Source organism: Lissotriton vulgaris, chromosome 3_1 (genome assembly GCF_964263255.1).
Source record: "Lissotriton vulgaris chromosome 3_1, aLisVul1.2, whole genome shotgun sequence".
NCBI lineage: Eukaryota > Metazoa > Chordata > Amphibia > Caudata > Salamandridae > Lissotriton > Lissotriton vulgaris.
In genome coordinates this window covers 504,419,793-504,433,113 of record NC_141689.1, presented here as the reverse complement: position 1 = coordinate 504,433,113, position 13,321 = coordinate 504,419,793, and positions in this window count along the sequence as shown.

The following is a 13,321-nucleotide window of genomic DNA, read 5'->3' as shown; positions in this document are numbered from 1 at the left end:
GATAGGTGTTTTATAATTTGGCACTCTTTATCTTAGAGTTTGGTATTTTTGTGGATTTCACACATAGCCTGATGAGTTTAACTTCTGGCTAAATTCCTCTGTGTACCCCACTGGTCCATACTAGCACCAGAAGACACTTTTGCAGCTGAGTCCACCTCATAACAAATGTGAGAACTCAATCTGCATGTGTAACCATCCCTGATTTAGTTATTTCGTTGTTGGCACACGTTTCAATTATCCTTAAGATTTATACAATTTTATATAATGTAATGTTTTTGTCATCTTCCAATTCTTCAGAGCTGGACTGGAGAATTAAATCTGGTGTCAAATTGTCACATTGTGTTTGCATTTTATATGGCTTAATACGTTGAAGCATTATACAGCAAGTTGTGCACTACTGCAGAACTTAGTTAGTGGGAAATCTTGTAATGGTTGGGTATTGGAATTAGTTTTGTACTCTGTAGGATACCATTCAATGCGCTTACTCTCTTTTTAGTTGAATAAATGAATAGGAGTTACACCTGACAGGGGGCAAGATGGCGGACGCAGCAGCGTCCGAGTGAGTAGAGCTGAGACAGAGCTCGCGTCCGGCTCTACTCCGTGCTATGCTATCTAACATCTTGACATCGACATCGAACCGCTGACTTTCAAAACGAGCTTACGTTTGGAGAAGGAACAATTTTGCTTTCTTCAAAGCGCTGAACACGAACTCACGGAATTGAAGGGTGCTGATATGCGGCTAGACATCTGGAAAAGCTACATGCGCTCACTCCGTTCAGCGTGGATACGCCCAACTCTCCCTTCCTCTCCCCGGAGCACACCTGACCCTATTATCCCAGCCTCGCAGCTGAATCACCGGCACCAGCAGAGACGCCCGGAGTCGCTTGAGCGGGGAAATCAGCGTTACTCGCATATTCGAGTGGCTCAACAGAACTGTTCAACTTCAGAATCGGTCAAACTTTCCGCATCAATGGCACCGAAAAACCCGACCTCAGGAGCGCTGAGACCACAAAAGCCAAAGACAAGGGCGGTTACTGATGCACCCCAGGAATCAACTCAGACAATGGGGCTCACGGCAGTTTCTTCTTCCGATACTGTGAGTACATTTAACCCAATGAACACTGCAAACATACATCCTGCAGTGGCTGAAAATAATCTCTTAGCCCCTTCCACATCTCCAACAGCAGTCTTTGCCATACCTAATATAGAAAATACGAATTTGGTGAATTCTGGGGGATGTAGGCAGGGTGCTATTCCAAAAATACCAGTGATGTTTACGAAAAAAACGCCTCTTATATCAAACCCCTCTAAAAATCTAAACAATCAAAATACAATGCAGGATAAACATTTACAGACTACTGTATGCTCTAGCAATGATTTAACCACCACGATACCTGATCAAAGTCCCGGAGTATCCGGGGTGACGGCTTTGGCGCCATTGATTCTAGTTAGAGATACGGAATCTATTGACTCTGCTGGTAATTTTTATTCCATGACAGATCTATTTCAAGCTTTAGACTCGGATGGTACGGAAGATCTGGAGGGAGCGGGGGCTCCAATCCCTGCAAGACTTTGAAAAATCATTTTCTGATCCTGGGCAAGATTATCCAAGCAATCTGGAAGATTCGGATCCTGAAGAGTCTCCTAATAGGCCAGAGTGGGGGGGAAGAGGAGAATTTAAACACCACTATGCAAGGTGGTAACGGAGATGCCCCCCCCCTACATCTTTCACACTCGAAACAACTAAATCAACTTTAGGAGGGTCTGAAACACCGGTGATAACATTAGAAGTTTTATATCAAGTTATGCTCCACCATAGAGAAGAGACAAAAGCAGAGAATCTACGTACTCAGGGGCAGTACGGAAATTGCAAAATAGCTTAAGAAAGGTGATGAAAGTATCTAATGACACAGTTGCAAGAGTAACAGAGACAGAAACTAGGATCTCACAAATTGAAGACTCTATGGTTCAGCAAAACTCTCAAATAAGAACAATGGAGGGATTAAAGGAAGAAATTAATTGGAAGCTTGTCGATTTGGAAAACAGATCACGCCGGAACAACCTCCGAATCCTAGGCGTTCCGGAAGGAAATGAAGGGTCAAATCCTCGACAATATGTAACAGAACTATTTCTAGAGGCCTTCCCGGAGTTAAGTCATTGGAGATGTGAGACTGTAATACAGAGGGCCCATAGATTACCGTTCCAAAAAAGTCGACAAGACTTAACTCTCAAACCACGAGCTATTCTGATCTCTTTAAATAACTTTTCGGCTAGGGAAGCCCTCGATGACCTAGCTAGGCCTAATAGAAAGCGCAAGGGCAAAGGTGTGGAATTTTTTGTGCGCCCTGACTATTGCCATGTTACAGTTCAGTTGCGCTGGCAGCTACGCAAGCTTATTCCTTTATTCCAAGCTAAGGGAGTGCAGGCATTTCTTATAAATCCTGCTACACTTAAAATAATTCATAAAGAGCGCTCTTATTTTCTAACTTCAGAGGGGGCAGCTAAAGAGCTATTAGCCTCGTTTTGAAAAGGTTACTATTCTCTAAAAAAAAAAAAAAGAATAAGTGATGATTGCAGCGGTTCACCAGGCTTATTGTTCCAATAGTTTCAATACAGAGCAAGTACCTTCTTATTCTACAAGGGGCAGAGAAGAGTATATTATTTTGTTTGTACTTGCCTTTATCAGTTTAACCAGTATCTCCAACTGTCTGATTTTGATTGTTCTCAAGTGGGTCTTTCATTTTTTCCTATTTCTGGAGTCTGGATACTGGATTTGGTTTGATTTGGTATGGAACAATAATCATGGAGCAGAGCCATGTGACGTGAGTCACTTAGCGCCTATCACATCATCAATGCTAGGGACTAGTAGGTCCCTTTGCCCCGATAGGCTGGGGGGGTTGGAGTGGGTGGGTGGGCTCGGGCTGAGCTCAGGGAGGGTAGGGCGGGGAAACAGGGTTGCAAACAAAATCAGAAAATGCTTTATTTTGTCTATATGGAATTTTTTTCTTGCCTTCATTTGTTCTCTCAATTTCCATGTTATTCTGAGATATAAGATTTATTTTCGGACTGTATCGATTTACATGCTTTCCAACTTGCCCTCATATATACTGTTTTTTCGGGGGGGAAAACAAAAAAATTCTCATGTTTTTTCTTATGTATATAATAATCACTTAAATGGAGAAACTATGAATATGTTCATGGAACATCTGTGGGTTAAATAATAAAAAAAGGGGGATTGCTGCAAAAATTATACAGACTATGAAAATTGATGTCTTATGCATTCAAGAATCACATATTATGTGGAATGACAGACAGTTGTATAAAGATCGGGGTTTGAATCTAGTGGTATGTACATCTCAAGGGACAACGGCAAAAGGAGTGGCAATTTTAGCTAGAAGAGGTCTGGGGATTCGGATTCAGGGTAAGGCGGATCAATATGGTAGATGGGCAATTGCTGAATTTAGAATCAGTAACAAAGTTTGGACCTTTTGTGCGGTATATGCCCCAAATTCAGATGATCCAACCCCATTGAACTCTTTAAATCTAGAATTAGCAGATTGAGCACCATCATTACTATTATGTGGAGACTTAAATCTTCATATAGACCCTAATTTGAATATACGTGATACCTTCTTTTATCAAGGGGTTAAAAAAAAATCATTCAAAGCTCTTTGCTCCATGATAATGGACCATGGTCTATTTGACGTAGCTCATGAAAACCTGGGTTTACATTCTTCTCCTTTCCTCATAAAAAATGTGTACGCCTAGACTACTTTTTATTAAGAAGGCATTACTTTGCGATACCAGATTTGAGTTATACCCACGTATAATTTCGGATCATAATCCAATACTGATTGAAATTAAAACTAACATATCAATTTCTCATGCAAGGCCCTGGACTTTTTACCGTAAATTATTAGCCGATTCTGAGTACTTAGAGATGATGGCAAAATGGACAAAAGAATTCTTTGATATTAATAGAGGAACGGCTTCCGTTCAGAATGTCTGGGACGCTTTCAAAGCAAGGATTCGAGGAGAACCACTATCGTATGTCATTAAGAAACAAAAAATTATCCGACAAAAAGTAGATCAAGGGTACAAAAATGTTTTATTTTGGGAGAAGAAATTAATAACAGCAATTGCCCAAACGCAGTCAACATCCGATATTGAAACTAATCGTGCGATTTATAAAGCACACTTATATGAATCCTTTGCGTCTAAATTAGCGGAACAGATGGCAACTTTTAGATCTCAATTGTACGAGATGGCTGAAAATGCAGGGAAAATTCTTGCAAAGAGAACTAGGCAAAAAGAAGTGTTTAATACCATAAATTCAATACAGGACGAAACAGGGCAGATACACAATAAACCCGAATCAATTGTGGAAGTTTTTCGTCAATTCTGCCTTAAACTATATCAATATGATATGGTTACTCTTCAGAACGTTGTATGAACTTTGCCAGGGTAAACGTTTTACCATCTCTATCTAATGATCAAAAATTTGCCCTAGAATCAGAAATTACATGGGAAGAAACTGAAAAAGCATTAACCTCATTAGCAACAGGTAAAGCAATGGGACCTGACGGTATTCCATTGGGATTTTACAAGATCTTTAGGAATACTATAAAGCAAGATATGCTTATCACCTTTCACGAGGCACAGAGAGGTCTCCCACTGGCGTCTTGGGCCCAATCGGTAATAATGACATTTCTTAAAAAGGATAAGTATCCACTAAACCCTGCATCATATAGACCAATAACATTAATAAATAGCGATAGTAAGGTCAAAAATAATATCTACAATTGTGTCCCAATGGCAACATGGGTTTATCCCAAATAGAGATACAGCAGATCATATTCGGAGAATTATTGCCATGATGGACTGGGCAGAGGGTACTAAGACATCAATCGGGATCACCCTATTGGATGCCGAAAAAGCATTCGATAGGGTGGCCTGGCCCTATCTCTGGGATTTACTTTCTATAAAGGGCTTCGGTTCAGGGATAATAACCACGTTTAAAGCTCTGTACAAAAAACAGATGTCATGTGTAAAAATTGGGGCTACTAAATCTGCTTTATTTCCTATCCAACAAGGAACACGTCAGGGATGCCCATCTTCCCCTCTCCTCTTTGCCATCTACATTAACATTTTTCTCAATCAATTAAACCAGGATGAGGATATAATTCCGGTTGAGCTGGCGGGCGTTATCTATAGAGCTCTTGCCCATGCAGATGATCTAGTAGTAGTTACTAAGGATATTGAAAATGCTTTCTCTAGGATTGAAGAATTAGCAGCAACTTTTGGTTCCTTCTCAGGATACAAATTAAATTTATCTAAAACACAAATACTTGTTGTTGGTTAAAACCCTCCGCCCTGCAATAACGTAGTCTCCGAAGCAACTTATTTTGGGGATTAAATTAACCACCCCAATCTCGAAGATTCCTAATCTTAATTATGCTCCAATCTTAAAGAAAGCCAACTCAACCTTGGAACGAATAGATCATTTACACTTATCGCTACATGGTAAGAACAATGTGCTAAAAATGTTGATCCTACCAAAATGTATATATTTATTTAGAACAGTCCCACTGGAATTTCCGTTAGACCTTTTTAAGCAACTTGAAAAAATGTCAGGAAGATTCTTATGGGGATACAAGGGCATTTGGAGAGCTCATAGAAAAAATGATTTTACCAAAAGATAGAGGAGGATGGGCCGTTCCACATTTTTTATTCTATTTTTTGGCAGCCGTATTACAATTCATATCCCCTTTGATTGTGGGCAATAAAGCTCCTATCTCACAAGCAGACTCCCCATCGATATATGAACTAGTATTAGGTACTGAAGCTAGCGGCTATTTCTTAAGAATAATAGAACCAAGCTACTACAAAAAAACTAATTTAAGATCATATATGCTGCATATAAAACATGGAGAATCATAAAAAAACTGGTTGGGATTCCAAAACTTGTAAGATATACTCCCTTAAACTCACCACGCTGTTTCCCCCCTATATTTAGAGAACCGGTGATGAAAAAAGTAGAATCATAATGGCATCTGTCACCTGAGTGATCTATGCTCAGACAATTCTATATCTACCTTTTCTGAACTTCAATATAAATTTAAACTCCCTTCTCATGATTATTTTAAATACTTACAGATTCATAGCTTTTTAAACTCACTCTCTTCTAACGATTGACAAGGCCTCAAAAATATTCTGGTAATAGACAGTCTTTATGTCAAAAGAAAAATTGGTTATTTTTACAATTTATTTATGACCTATCTTCCAGATGATCTTCCTATGATTCATCATAAATGGGAGGTGAAATTAGGAGTAAACGACCTCTTAATAAAAGAATCAATTAAGACAGCTAATTCCATATTATTTTCTGGGCGATCACGAACTCAACACTACATGGCTATGTACGATCTCTACTATACACCCGCTAAAGTTATGAAATGGGGGGCCACTGTTGGTATAACTTGCAATCGCTGTACTCTGATCGGAGCAGATGCAAAACATATGTTCTTTTCTTGTATTAAACTAGCTGGTATAATCTCAGAAATCCAAACATTTATTGAGAGAATTACAGGGAGAACAATAAATCTTTCTCCTGAATTGATTTTATTTGGACTATCATCAGACTCCATAGAAAGAGAACAACGACTCTTGATCGTTATTATGATGTCTGAATTTCGTGCATGTATTACTCGGGAATGGATCAGTCCGGAACCACCATCTTTTCCTATGTGGAGGGCTCGCTTATTAGCCAAATTTAATTTTGAACTTGCTATATATGCAACAAAAGGAAGAAAACGGAAACAACTAGGTATGAAAATTTGGGCTCCGATACAACAATGGATCCATGGGGAAACGACTTAAGCAATTGTATGATTCTATCTATGTCAAAAATGTATTGTTTCCCCTTAGCCACCTTTTTTTTCTGTTCTTTTATATTTGATCTTTCTATCGGAGAATCTGTTGTTGTCTGTTCTGACTATGTATTATGTAATGAAATAATCTGTTTTGTTTGCAACAAAAATCAATAAAAAAAAATAAAAAAAAGGAGTTACGCCTGACCATTAGTAGGAGATATCCATGTTTGGACAAATGATTGCTGGGCTGAATAGATAAGTCACAGGAAATTAGGAATTGCTAGGTATTAGGGATATGGTTTCAACGAAGGAGAGGTTGAGATCAATGATATATGGTGTGGGCAATTTGCAGTAATACCATGCTACAGATTAAGGGGGACAGGCATGCTGCTTAGAAAAGGGCTATGCTTGGAGATGAGGATGGATGATAAGCAGAGGGTCATTCAAAAGACAGGAGAGACAGCAATCAGAATTTTAGGTCAAAGTAAATTTTTAATGCAGGGCTTGAGTAGTTTAGTAGGAGGACACATCTAAGAATGTAAAACTGTCAAAAAACAACATTATTTCTATGTTACGCACTTTTGATTGTTACTTTAATGTCAATTGTCACCTTAATGTCATTTAATTCACTGTGTAAATGTGTTCTTTCTCATTGAAAGCTCTCTAAAACCCTTGGGCCCTGTTCACACTTTGTGAATTCGCATAAAGTAATAAATATAGAAATGAAACTAACCTAGGTTACCCGGATAAGCCATTGTACTCACTTTAGCCATGGTTTGTGGTGTATTATTTTAGAAGTAGTTCTAGTTTATAATCATATCTCTCACTTCTCGTTCACTCTTCATTGTATGTCAACAAAAAAACATCAGATTGGCCGTATTCTTTTTTTAAAATATATTATCTTTTTATTTGTAAGTAACTTATTTGGGTGAATACAGCATTTTTTCTTGTCGTCATACATTTCACTTTAAATTCGCAATACAGTGTAAACAATTGCTCATCTTATCACTCCGTCTCCAGTATATCCTCAATCAAATTCCCATTGTGGTTATTCCTCATTATTACCTCGGTAAACCTCGCAGAGGGGCTGGTGCATATTCCCCCTGTGGGTGTTCCACTTTTTCCAGATCTGGTCCCACTTCCCTGGGCAACCTCTGCTACTGTATACTGCCTGTTCCGTGACCATGCAGGAGTTCATGTCTTCCCCAATCTCGGAGTGTTGGTGTGGCTTGGGCTCTCCATGGTCTAGTTATATTACGTTTTGCTATTATCATACCCAATGTTGCCCAAATTTGGTCTTTCTGGCTTAGATCTGCCCGTCCCAGATGTTGAGTAGACATTGTTTTAGCTCTAATTCTATGCCTCCTCCACATACCCTGGCCACCACGTTCAACACTTCTCTCCAATATTGCAGGCTGTTCGGCCAGTCCAATTATAGTTGGCAGAATGTACCTTCCTGTCCACATGAACGCTGGCAGTATATGGACGCTTTTCTACCCATTTTGACCATTGTGGCTTTAGGGAGGTAGGCCCCATGCAGGATTTTAATTTGAATAAGCCTTAATCTTGCAGAAATGGCTAATTCTCCTGGGGACCGGAGGGCTTCCTGCCAGTTCTCGTTATTTAGATCGCCCAAATCACATTGCCAATGCCTGCTGAGTTTCTGAAGGGGATCAGAGGAGTTATGTAGTAGCTTTCTATAGGTGTTCCAGGATTGACGGGTGGATAGGTGAGACCACTGTGTCCCAACCACCAACAAGTGTCCATCCTACTGACCAGGACCCTCCGCCTTTCCTAAGGAGCATTACCCTGCCTCTCTCGAGGTGGAATCACAAGCCGGTGTCCACTAAGGGATAAGCTGGTCTACTTTGTTGGGTCATCCCCTATTAGAGGGAGACCTGAAGCCCCAGACAGGGGCTTACCTCATTAACCTCTGGTCCTGACGAAGTGCGCCCGATCCAAGGGCATTTAAGGCACGAAACATGTTGACCACTCCACATTTAAAGCGATCCTGGCATTTCAAGACCACACAATAGCACCACTATTTTTTAGTTAGACCTGGTATTGACCTCCTATAAAAATGTAGTCCTTTGGATACCAGAGCCTATTTTAACCACCTTTCAAATACTTCACTTAGTTACAGTTATGTAGCCCCCTCACTTGCACTTATCTTGATGGTGACCTCAGATCTAAAAGATCTCCTACAAAGAGCCCTCAGGCCTGTCTGGCATTGCAGCACTGGCCTGACGCGGAGCACCCAATGATGAAGGCATTTCACCTTAACGGGTGTCTAGGGGCTCCAAGATCTGACCGTCACGTCTTCCTACGACAGGACTATCAGCCACAAGGGTCAACCCTTCGTGACTGCCTTTGTCTATGGAGGAACTAACCCTATCTTGAGATTCATAGCTTTTGCTAGGTCAGAGAGATTGCTTTACATTCCATAAAGTCTGTGATAAGCCTATCCTACAATGTTGAGGTCTCAGGGAGAGATTGGCCATATTCTTGAAGGTGATTGATCTCACTGAACGTTTTCCAGTGGAACCTGTTGTAAGCAACAATAGATCCTTTGTAGGTTATAAGATGTGGGTTTATTTTAGGAGATACCACTTAGTTACAAGTTACACGTATAAGGTAATGCCTCACCAGGAGCAGCATCCTTTCTGCTCAGCCCACTCTCACCAACTGACATTCACACCAACCAGGCACTTTTCAACATTTTGTGACCTCACACATACACTGGCTGAGCAGCAGGGAACTGGGAACCATGGAGAGGATGCACAGAAACCATGACAAGTCACAACAGAACCAAGTCTAAAGAGTGCCTGCTGTGTACTGGAAATGTTTTTTGGATTGTTCCCAATTTTCCTAAATAACACACAGCTGTAGCATCAGTGGGAGTGCTTGCAGGCTATATCCACCTTGGGGGGGACAGCGGCAAGTATAGACCCTCCAGAGTCTTCGTTCTGGATGCCTTTCTATCTTTCCTTTGAAAACACTGCAAGCCAAGCATGTAGAAAAAAACGTGCAAAATTCGACACCTTTGCCTAGAGTCATCACAGAAGCAAACTTGTAATGGTTTAAGGGTTGTTTTCAGGGGTTCCTGGTTCTGGCAGTAGCTTGACATGGGTGCTCAGAAACTAGCAGAAGAAAGCACTCCTTGCGTGTATCCGGCAGGCTGGGCTGCAGACCCTAGCGTTGTTCATAGGAGGATTTCTGACTTTCTGGTGAGTATTCTCTCGGAACCTATTACTGTGCATCCGTTATTCCTTGGCCTGATTCACGACTTATGAATAGGAGAAAATGTCTGAGCCATGATGCCCTTGTTCCTTACCCCGCGTCCTTTTACCCTTTGGATGAGGTTCACCTAGAAGCCTGACCGACCCAGACCCGCCCTGATTCAGCTTGTATCCTCTCAGATTTACTCTTCGGTGCAGCTATTATAGTATTTGTCCTCTCGTTTTGCTCTGGATACCGGAGGTATCCCGGTCCTTATATTGCTCATGAACTGATACCCGGGTGTGAGCAGCCTACTCCAAAAAAATAGGATATGCTTCTCCAGCCCGTATGCACTATTGGGACTTTCTCTACATTGTGCCGTCATAGGATCTCCATTGAGACCTGAACAACTTGTGTTTTTGATGAACTGCGCCCTGATGAAGGAATTTCCCATATTGGCACTGTTCCGAAACACGCGTCGGCGCTTTCAGTGTTTGCCTGAATACATGTGGTAGCTGACTGTGTTGGGTATGAATGTTTATGATTTGGGAATGAGTCACTATTTGATAGAATGAGTGAGTGATTTGTGTGCCAATTTTTATTGTTCTTTGTGTCCCTAGGCTGATGTTGTATCACTCTTTGATTCTTATTCATGAAATAATGTATGTTTTATTGAGCTATGCAAAATGTGCTATACTTTTCTATGAAAATAAATAAGTGAATAAATAATTTGAGAATCTTGAGCTGTTCTGTGGGCACTCTCTACTTGCTGCTGGAACCCTTTTTGGGTCCTCTTAAAGACTGGGAACTCCCCCTTTTTTCATGTTGTTCTTGGAAGCACTCCATGATGCCTGCTTCTCAGATCAGACATCCAGACTTTTATAATGATTGTGATTGTCAGGAATCTCCACCCCAAGATAAAGATCGTGGAATTCCGGCGGTTATATGAAAGAGGTCCACACTCCTTAAATGCAGACTTTTACTGCTCGCAAAATGGCTGCTGCTCCTCCAACAACACTCCTAGTCATTTTGGATGCTCCACCCAGTTCTTAATTTGTGTAAAAAATAGTGCTGGTGCCCAAAGCTCTGCTCAGAGGCTGGCGGCTGGTGCAATGAAACGTCAGCGGAATACCAAGGCTGATAGTCTTAAATCTGCTACCAAACACTCCCTATTCGCTTTTCTCGCTTTTGCAGGATGCTTTGCTCTGTGATGGCTTTGCCATCTTTCTCTTCCTCCGTCTTTCTGATCTTTGTGTTTTTCTCTCTCTTGCATTCAGTAAATATATGATGTGAGAAATAAGTGCTGGTCCCCAAAATTAAGTGTCTGTGCCCCATACCGTCTCAAATGAAGCACTTGCTTCAACTGAGTCTGTCTATCAAAATTACACAGACCTTAAAATCCCTTCATTTTTTAATAGGCTAAAACACTTAGGTGCTCTAAAAAGAATTCTGCCAAAGATGTTATATACAAAAAGAAAACCTATTTGCAAGTGTACGGGCAGATCAATAATAGGTTTTCAGCAGAACACACCTTTGTCTTTGTTTTAAAGTTTAAAACATAATTTAAAAATCACATTGAAAAATAACTTCCAACCCACCAAACTTGTAGTTCCCCTGTCTTTTAGAATCCAGAACTCGATTTCCAGTAACAGATTCTCAGCTGACACTGCCATCCGAAATACTAGGCCAGGCAACCAATCTATTACAGGACCACCTGGTCACCATGGCAATAGCCTGCTCTTTTTAGAGCGGGGCTACCCCACTGATTTCGCAAGCATCGGTCCACCATTTAAGGCATTATGGCGGGCATGGAAAATAAGCAATGACCCCCACACACAGTGAGAACATTTCCTGCCTTTTGTTTTTAGACCAAACAGACACAGCACCCACTTTGCATTCATCCGAATATGCAATGTTACATCGCATACCTTTACAACGTAATTCGATGGATGTTGAAATAGTATAATTTACTATTCCAACTCCAGTCTGTGCAACAGTAGGGAAGGTGTTGGATTTTAAATACAACACCTTGTGCCCCCTAAAGCAAGTCGTTGTAATGACTTGCGTTGTAAAGGTATGCGATGTAACAACGTGGTGTTGTAACAACCGCGTTGTAATGGCATGCAATGTATCGCATGCGATGTAAAGGATCTCAATCCATTCATCTGTGTCTTTCGAGTATGTGTCACAGCTGCAGATTCAATGAAGGCACATCGGTCCTTCACCGGTGGGTGCAGCATGGGCAGTCCTCTGACAAGAGTGCAGAGGAAAAGGTCTTAGCTGACCTGGTAGGTCAACTCCTAAAAGTCAAATGAAGAACGTAATGTTCCTTTGTATCATTGTCAATTGTCTCAAGAATGTGGAATAATTGTCCTAGAGAGGTGTTCCAGTATGATGCCTGTAAAAAGGATTGCTGTTAGAAGAGCAGAACTCACTGTCATCCTAGTCAGGTGTGTAATCAGGTTATAGGCTGACACCATGTCACTAGGACTCCATACTTACCGCCTATTTAACAGTTCAGTGCTTTCTGTCTGTTGTAGTATTTATTTGATTCCATAAATCCAATTTACCTAACACACCTGATTACAATCCTTTATAAAAGAAGCTCGGCTGAAGTAAACTTACAATGAAGTCTAATTTTACCTCATATGTCTGCAATCATACAACCAGCGGGCAGGTGAAAGTTAAATGCCCAGATTTTATCTGCACCTCGAATTAGATTACATCTGGAAACCCGAACACCCATCTAAGAGAAATAATATTCCAACTTTAACTTTCAAAAGTGTTAATCTATGGTTCCCGGATTAGAAAGATTAATACAATTAATGAAGATGAAGCAATTATGTAGGTCACTTGAAAACACCTCTTGCACAAGACAGTATTTGCCTTAGTATGATTTTTAAGGAAGGGGTAATGATCTTTCTCTATGGCATATGAAGTTGGTTGATCTGCTCAATTTTCCCAAGCGTGATTCCAGGCATTTTGAAAACAAACTGCATTTACTGAATTAATCATGAAACTCTCACTTGGTCAATACCAATGTATTAAGTCCACCACCCCACATTGTAAACCTCTTGTCATTTTTCTTTTTTTCAAGAACTAGGAAAAAATGTTTGGATCTGGAAAGAGACCTGTTCGACCAGAGTTGGCCCACCTTAGGAAGAGACCTCTTCACCTGCACATTCAACTTTTCTTGATGGTTTCTAACTAATCTTTTTCTCTTAAATACT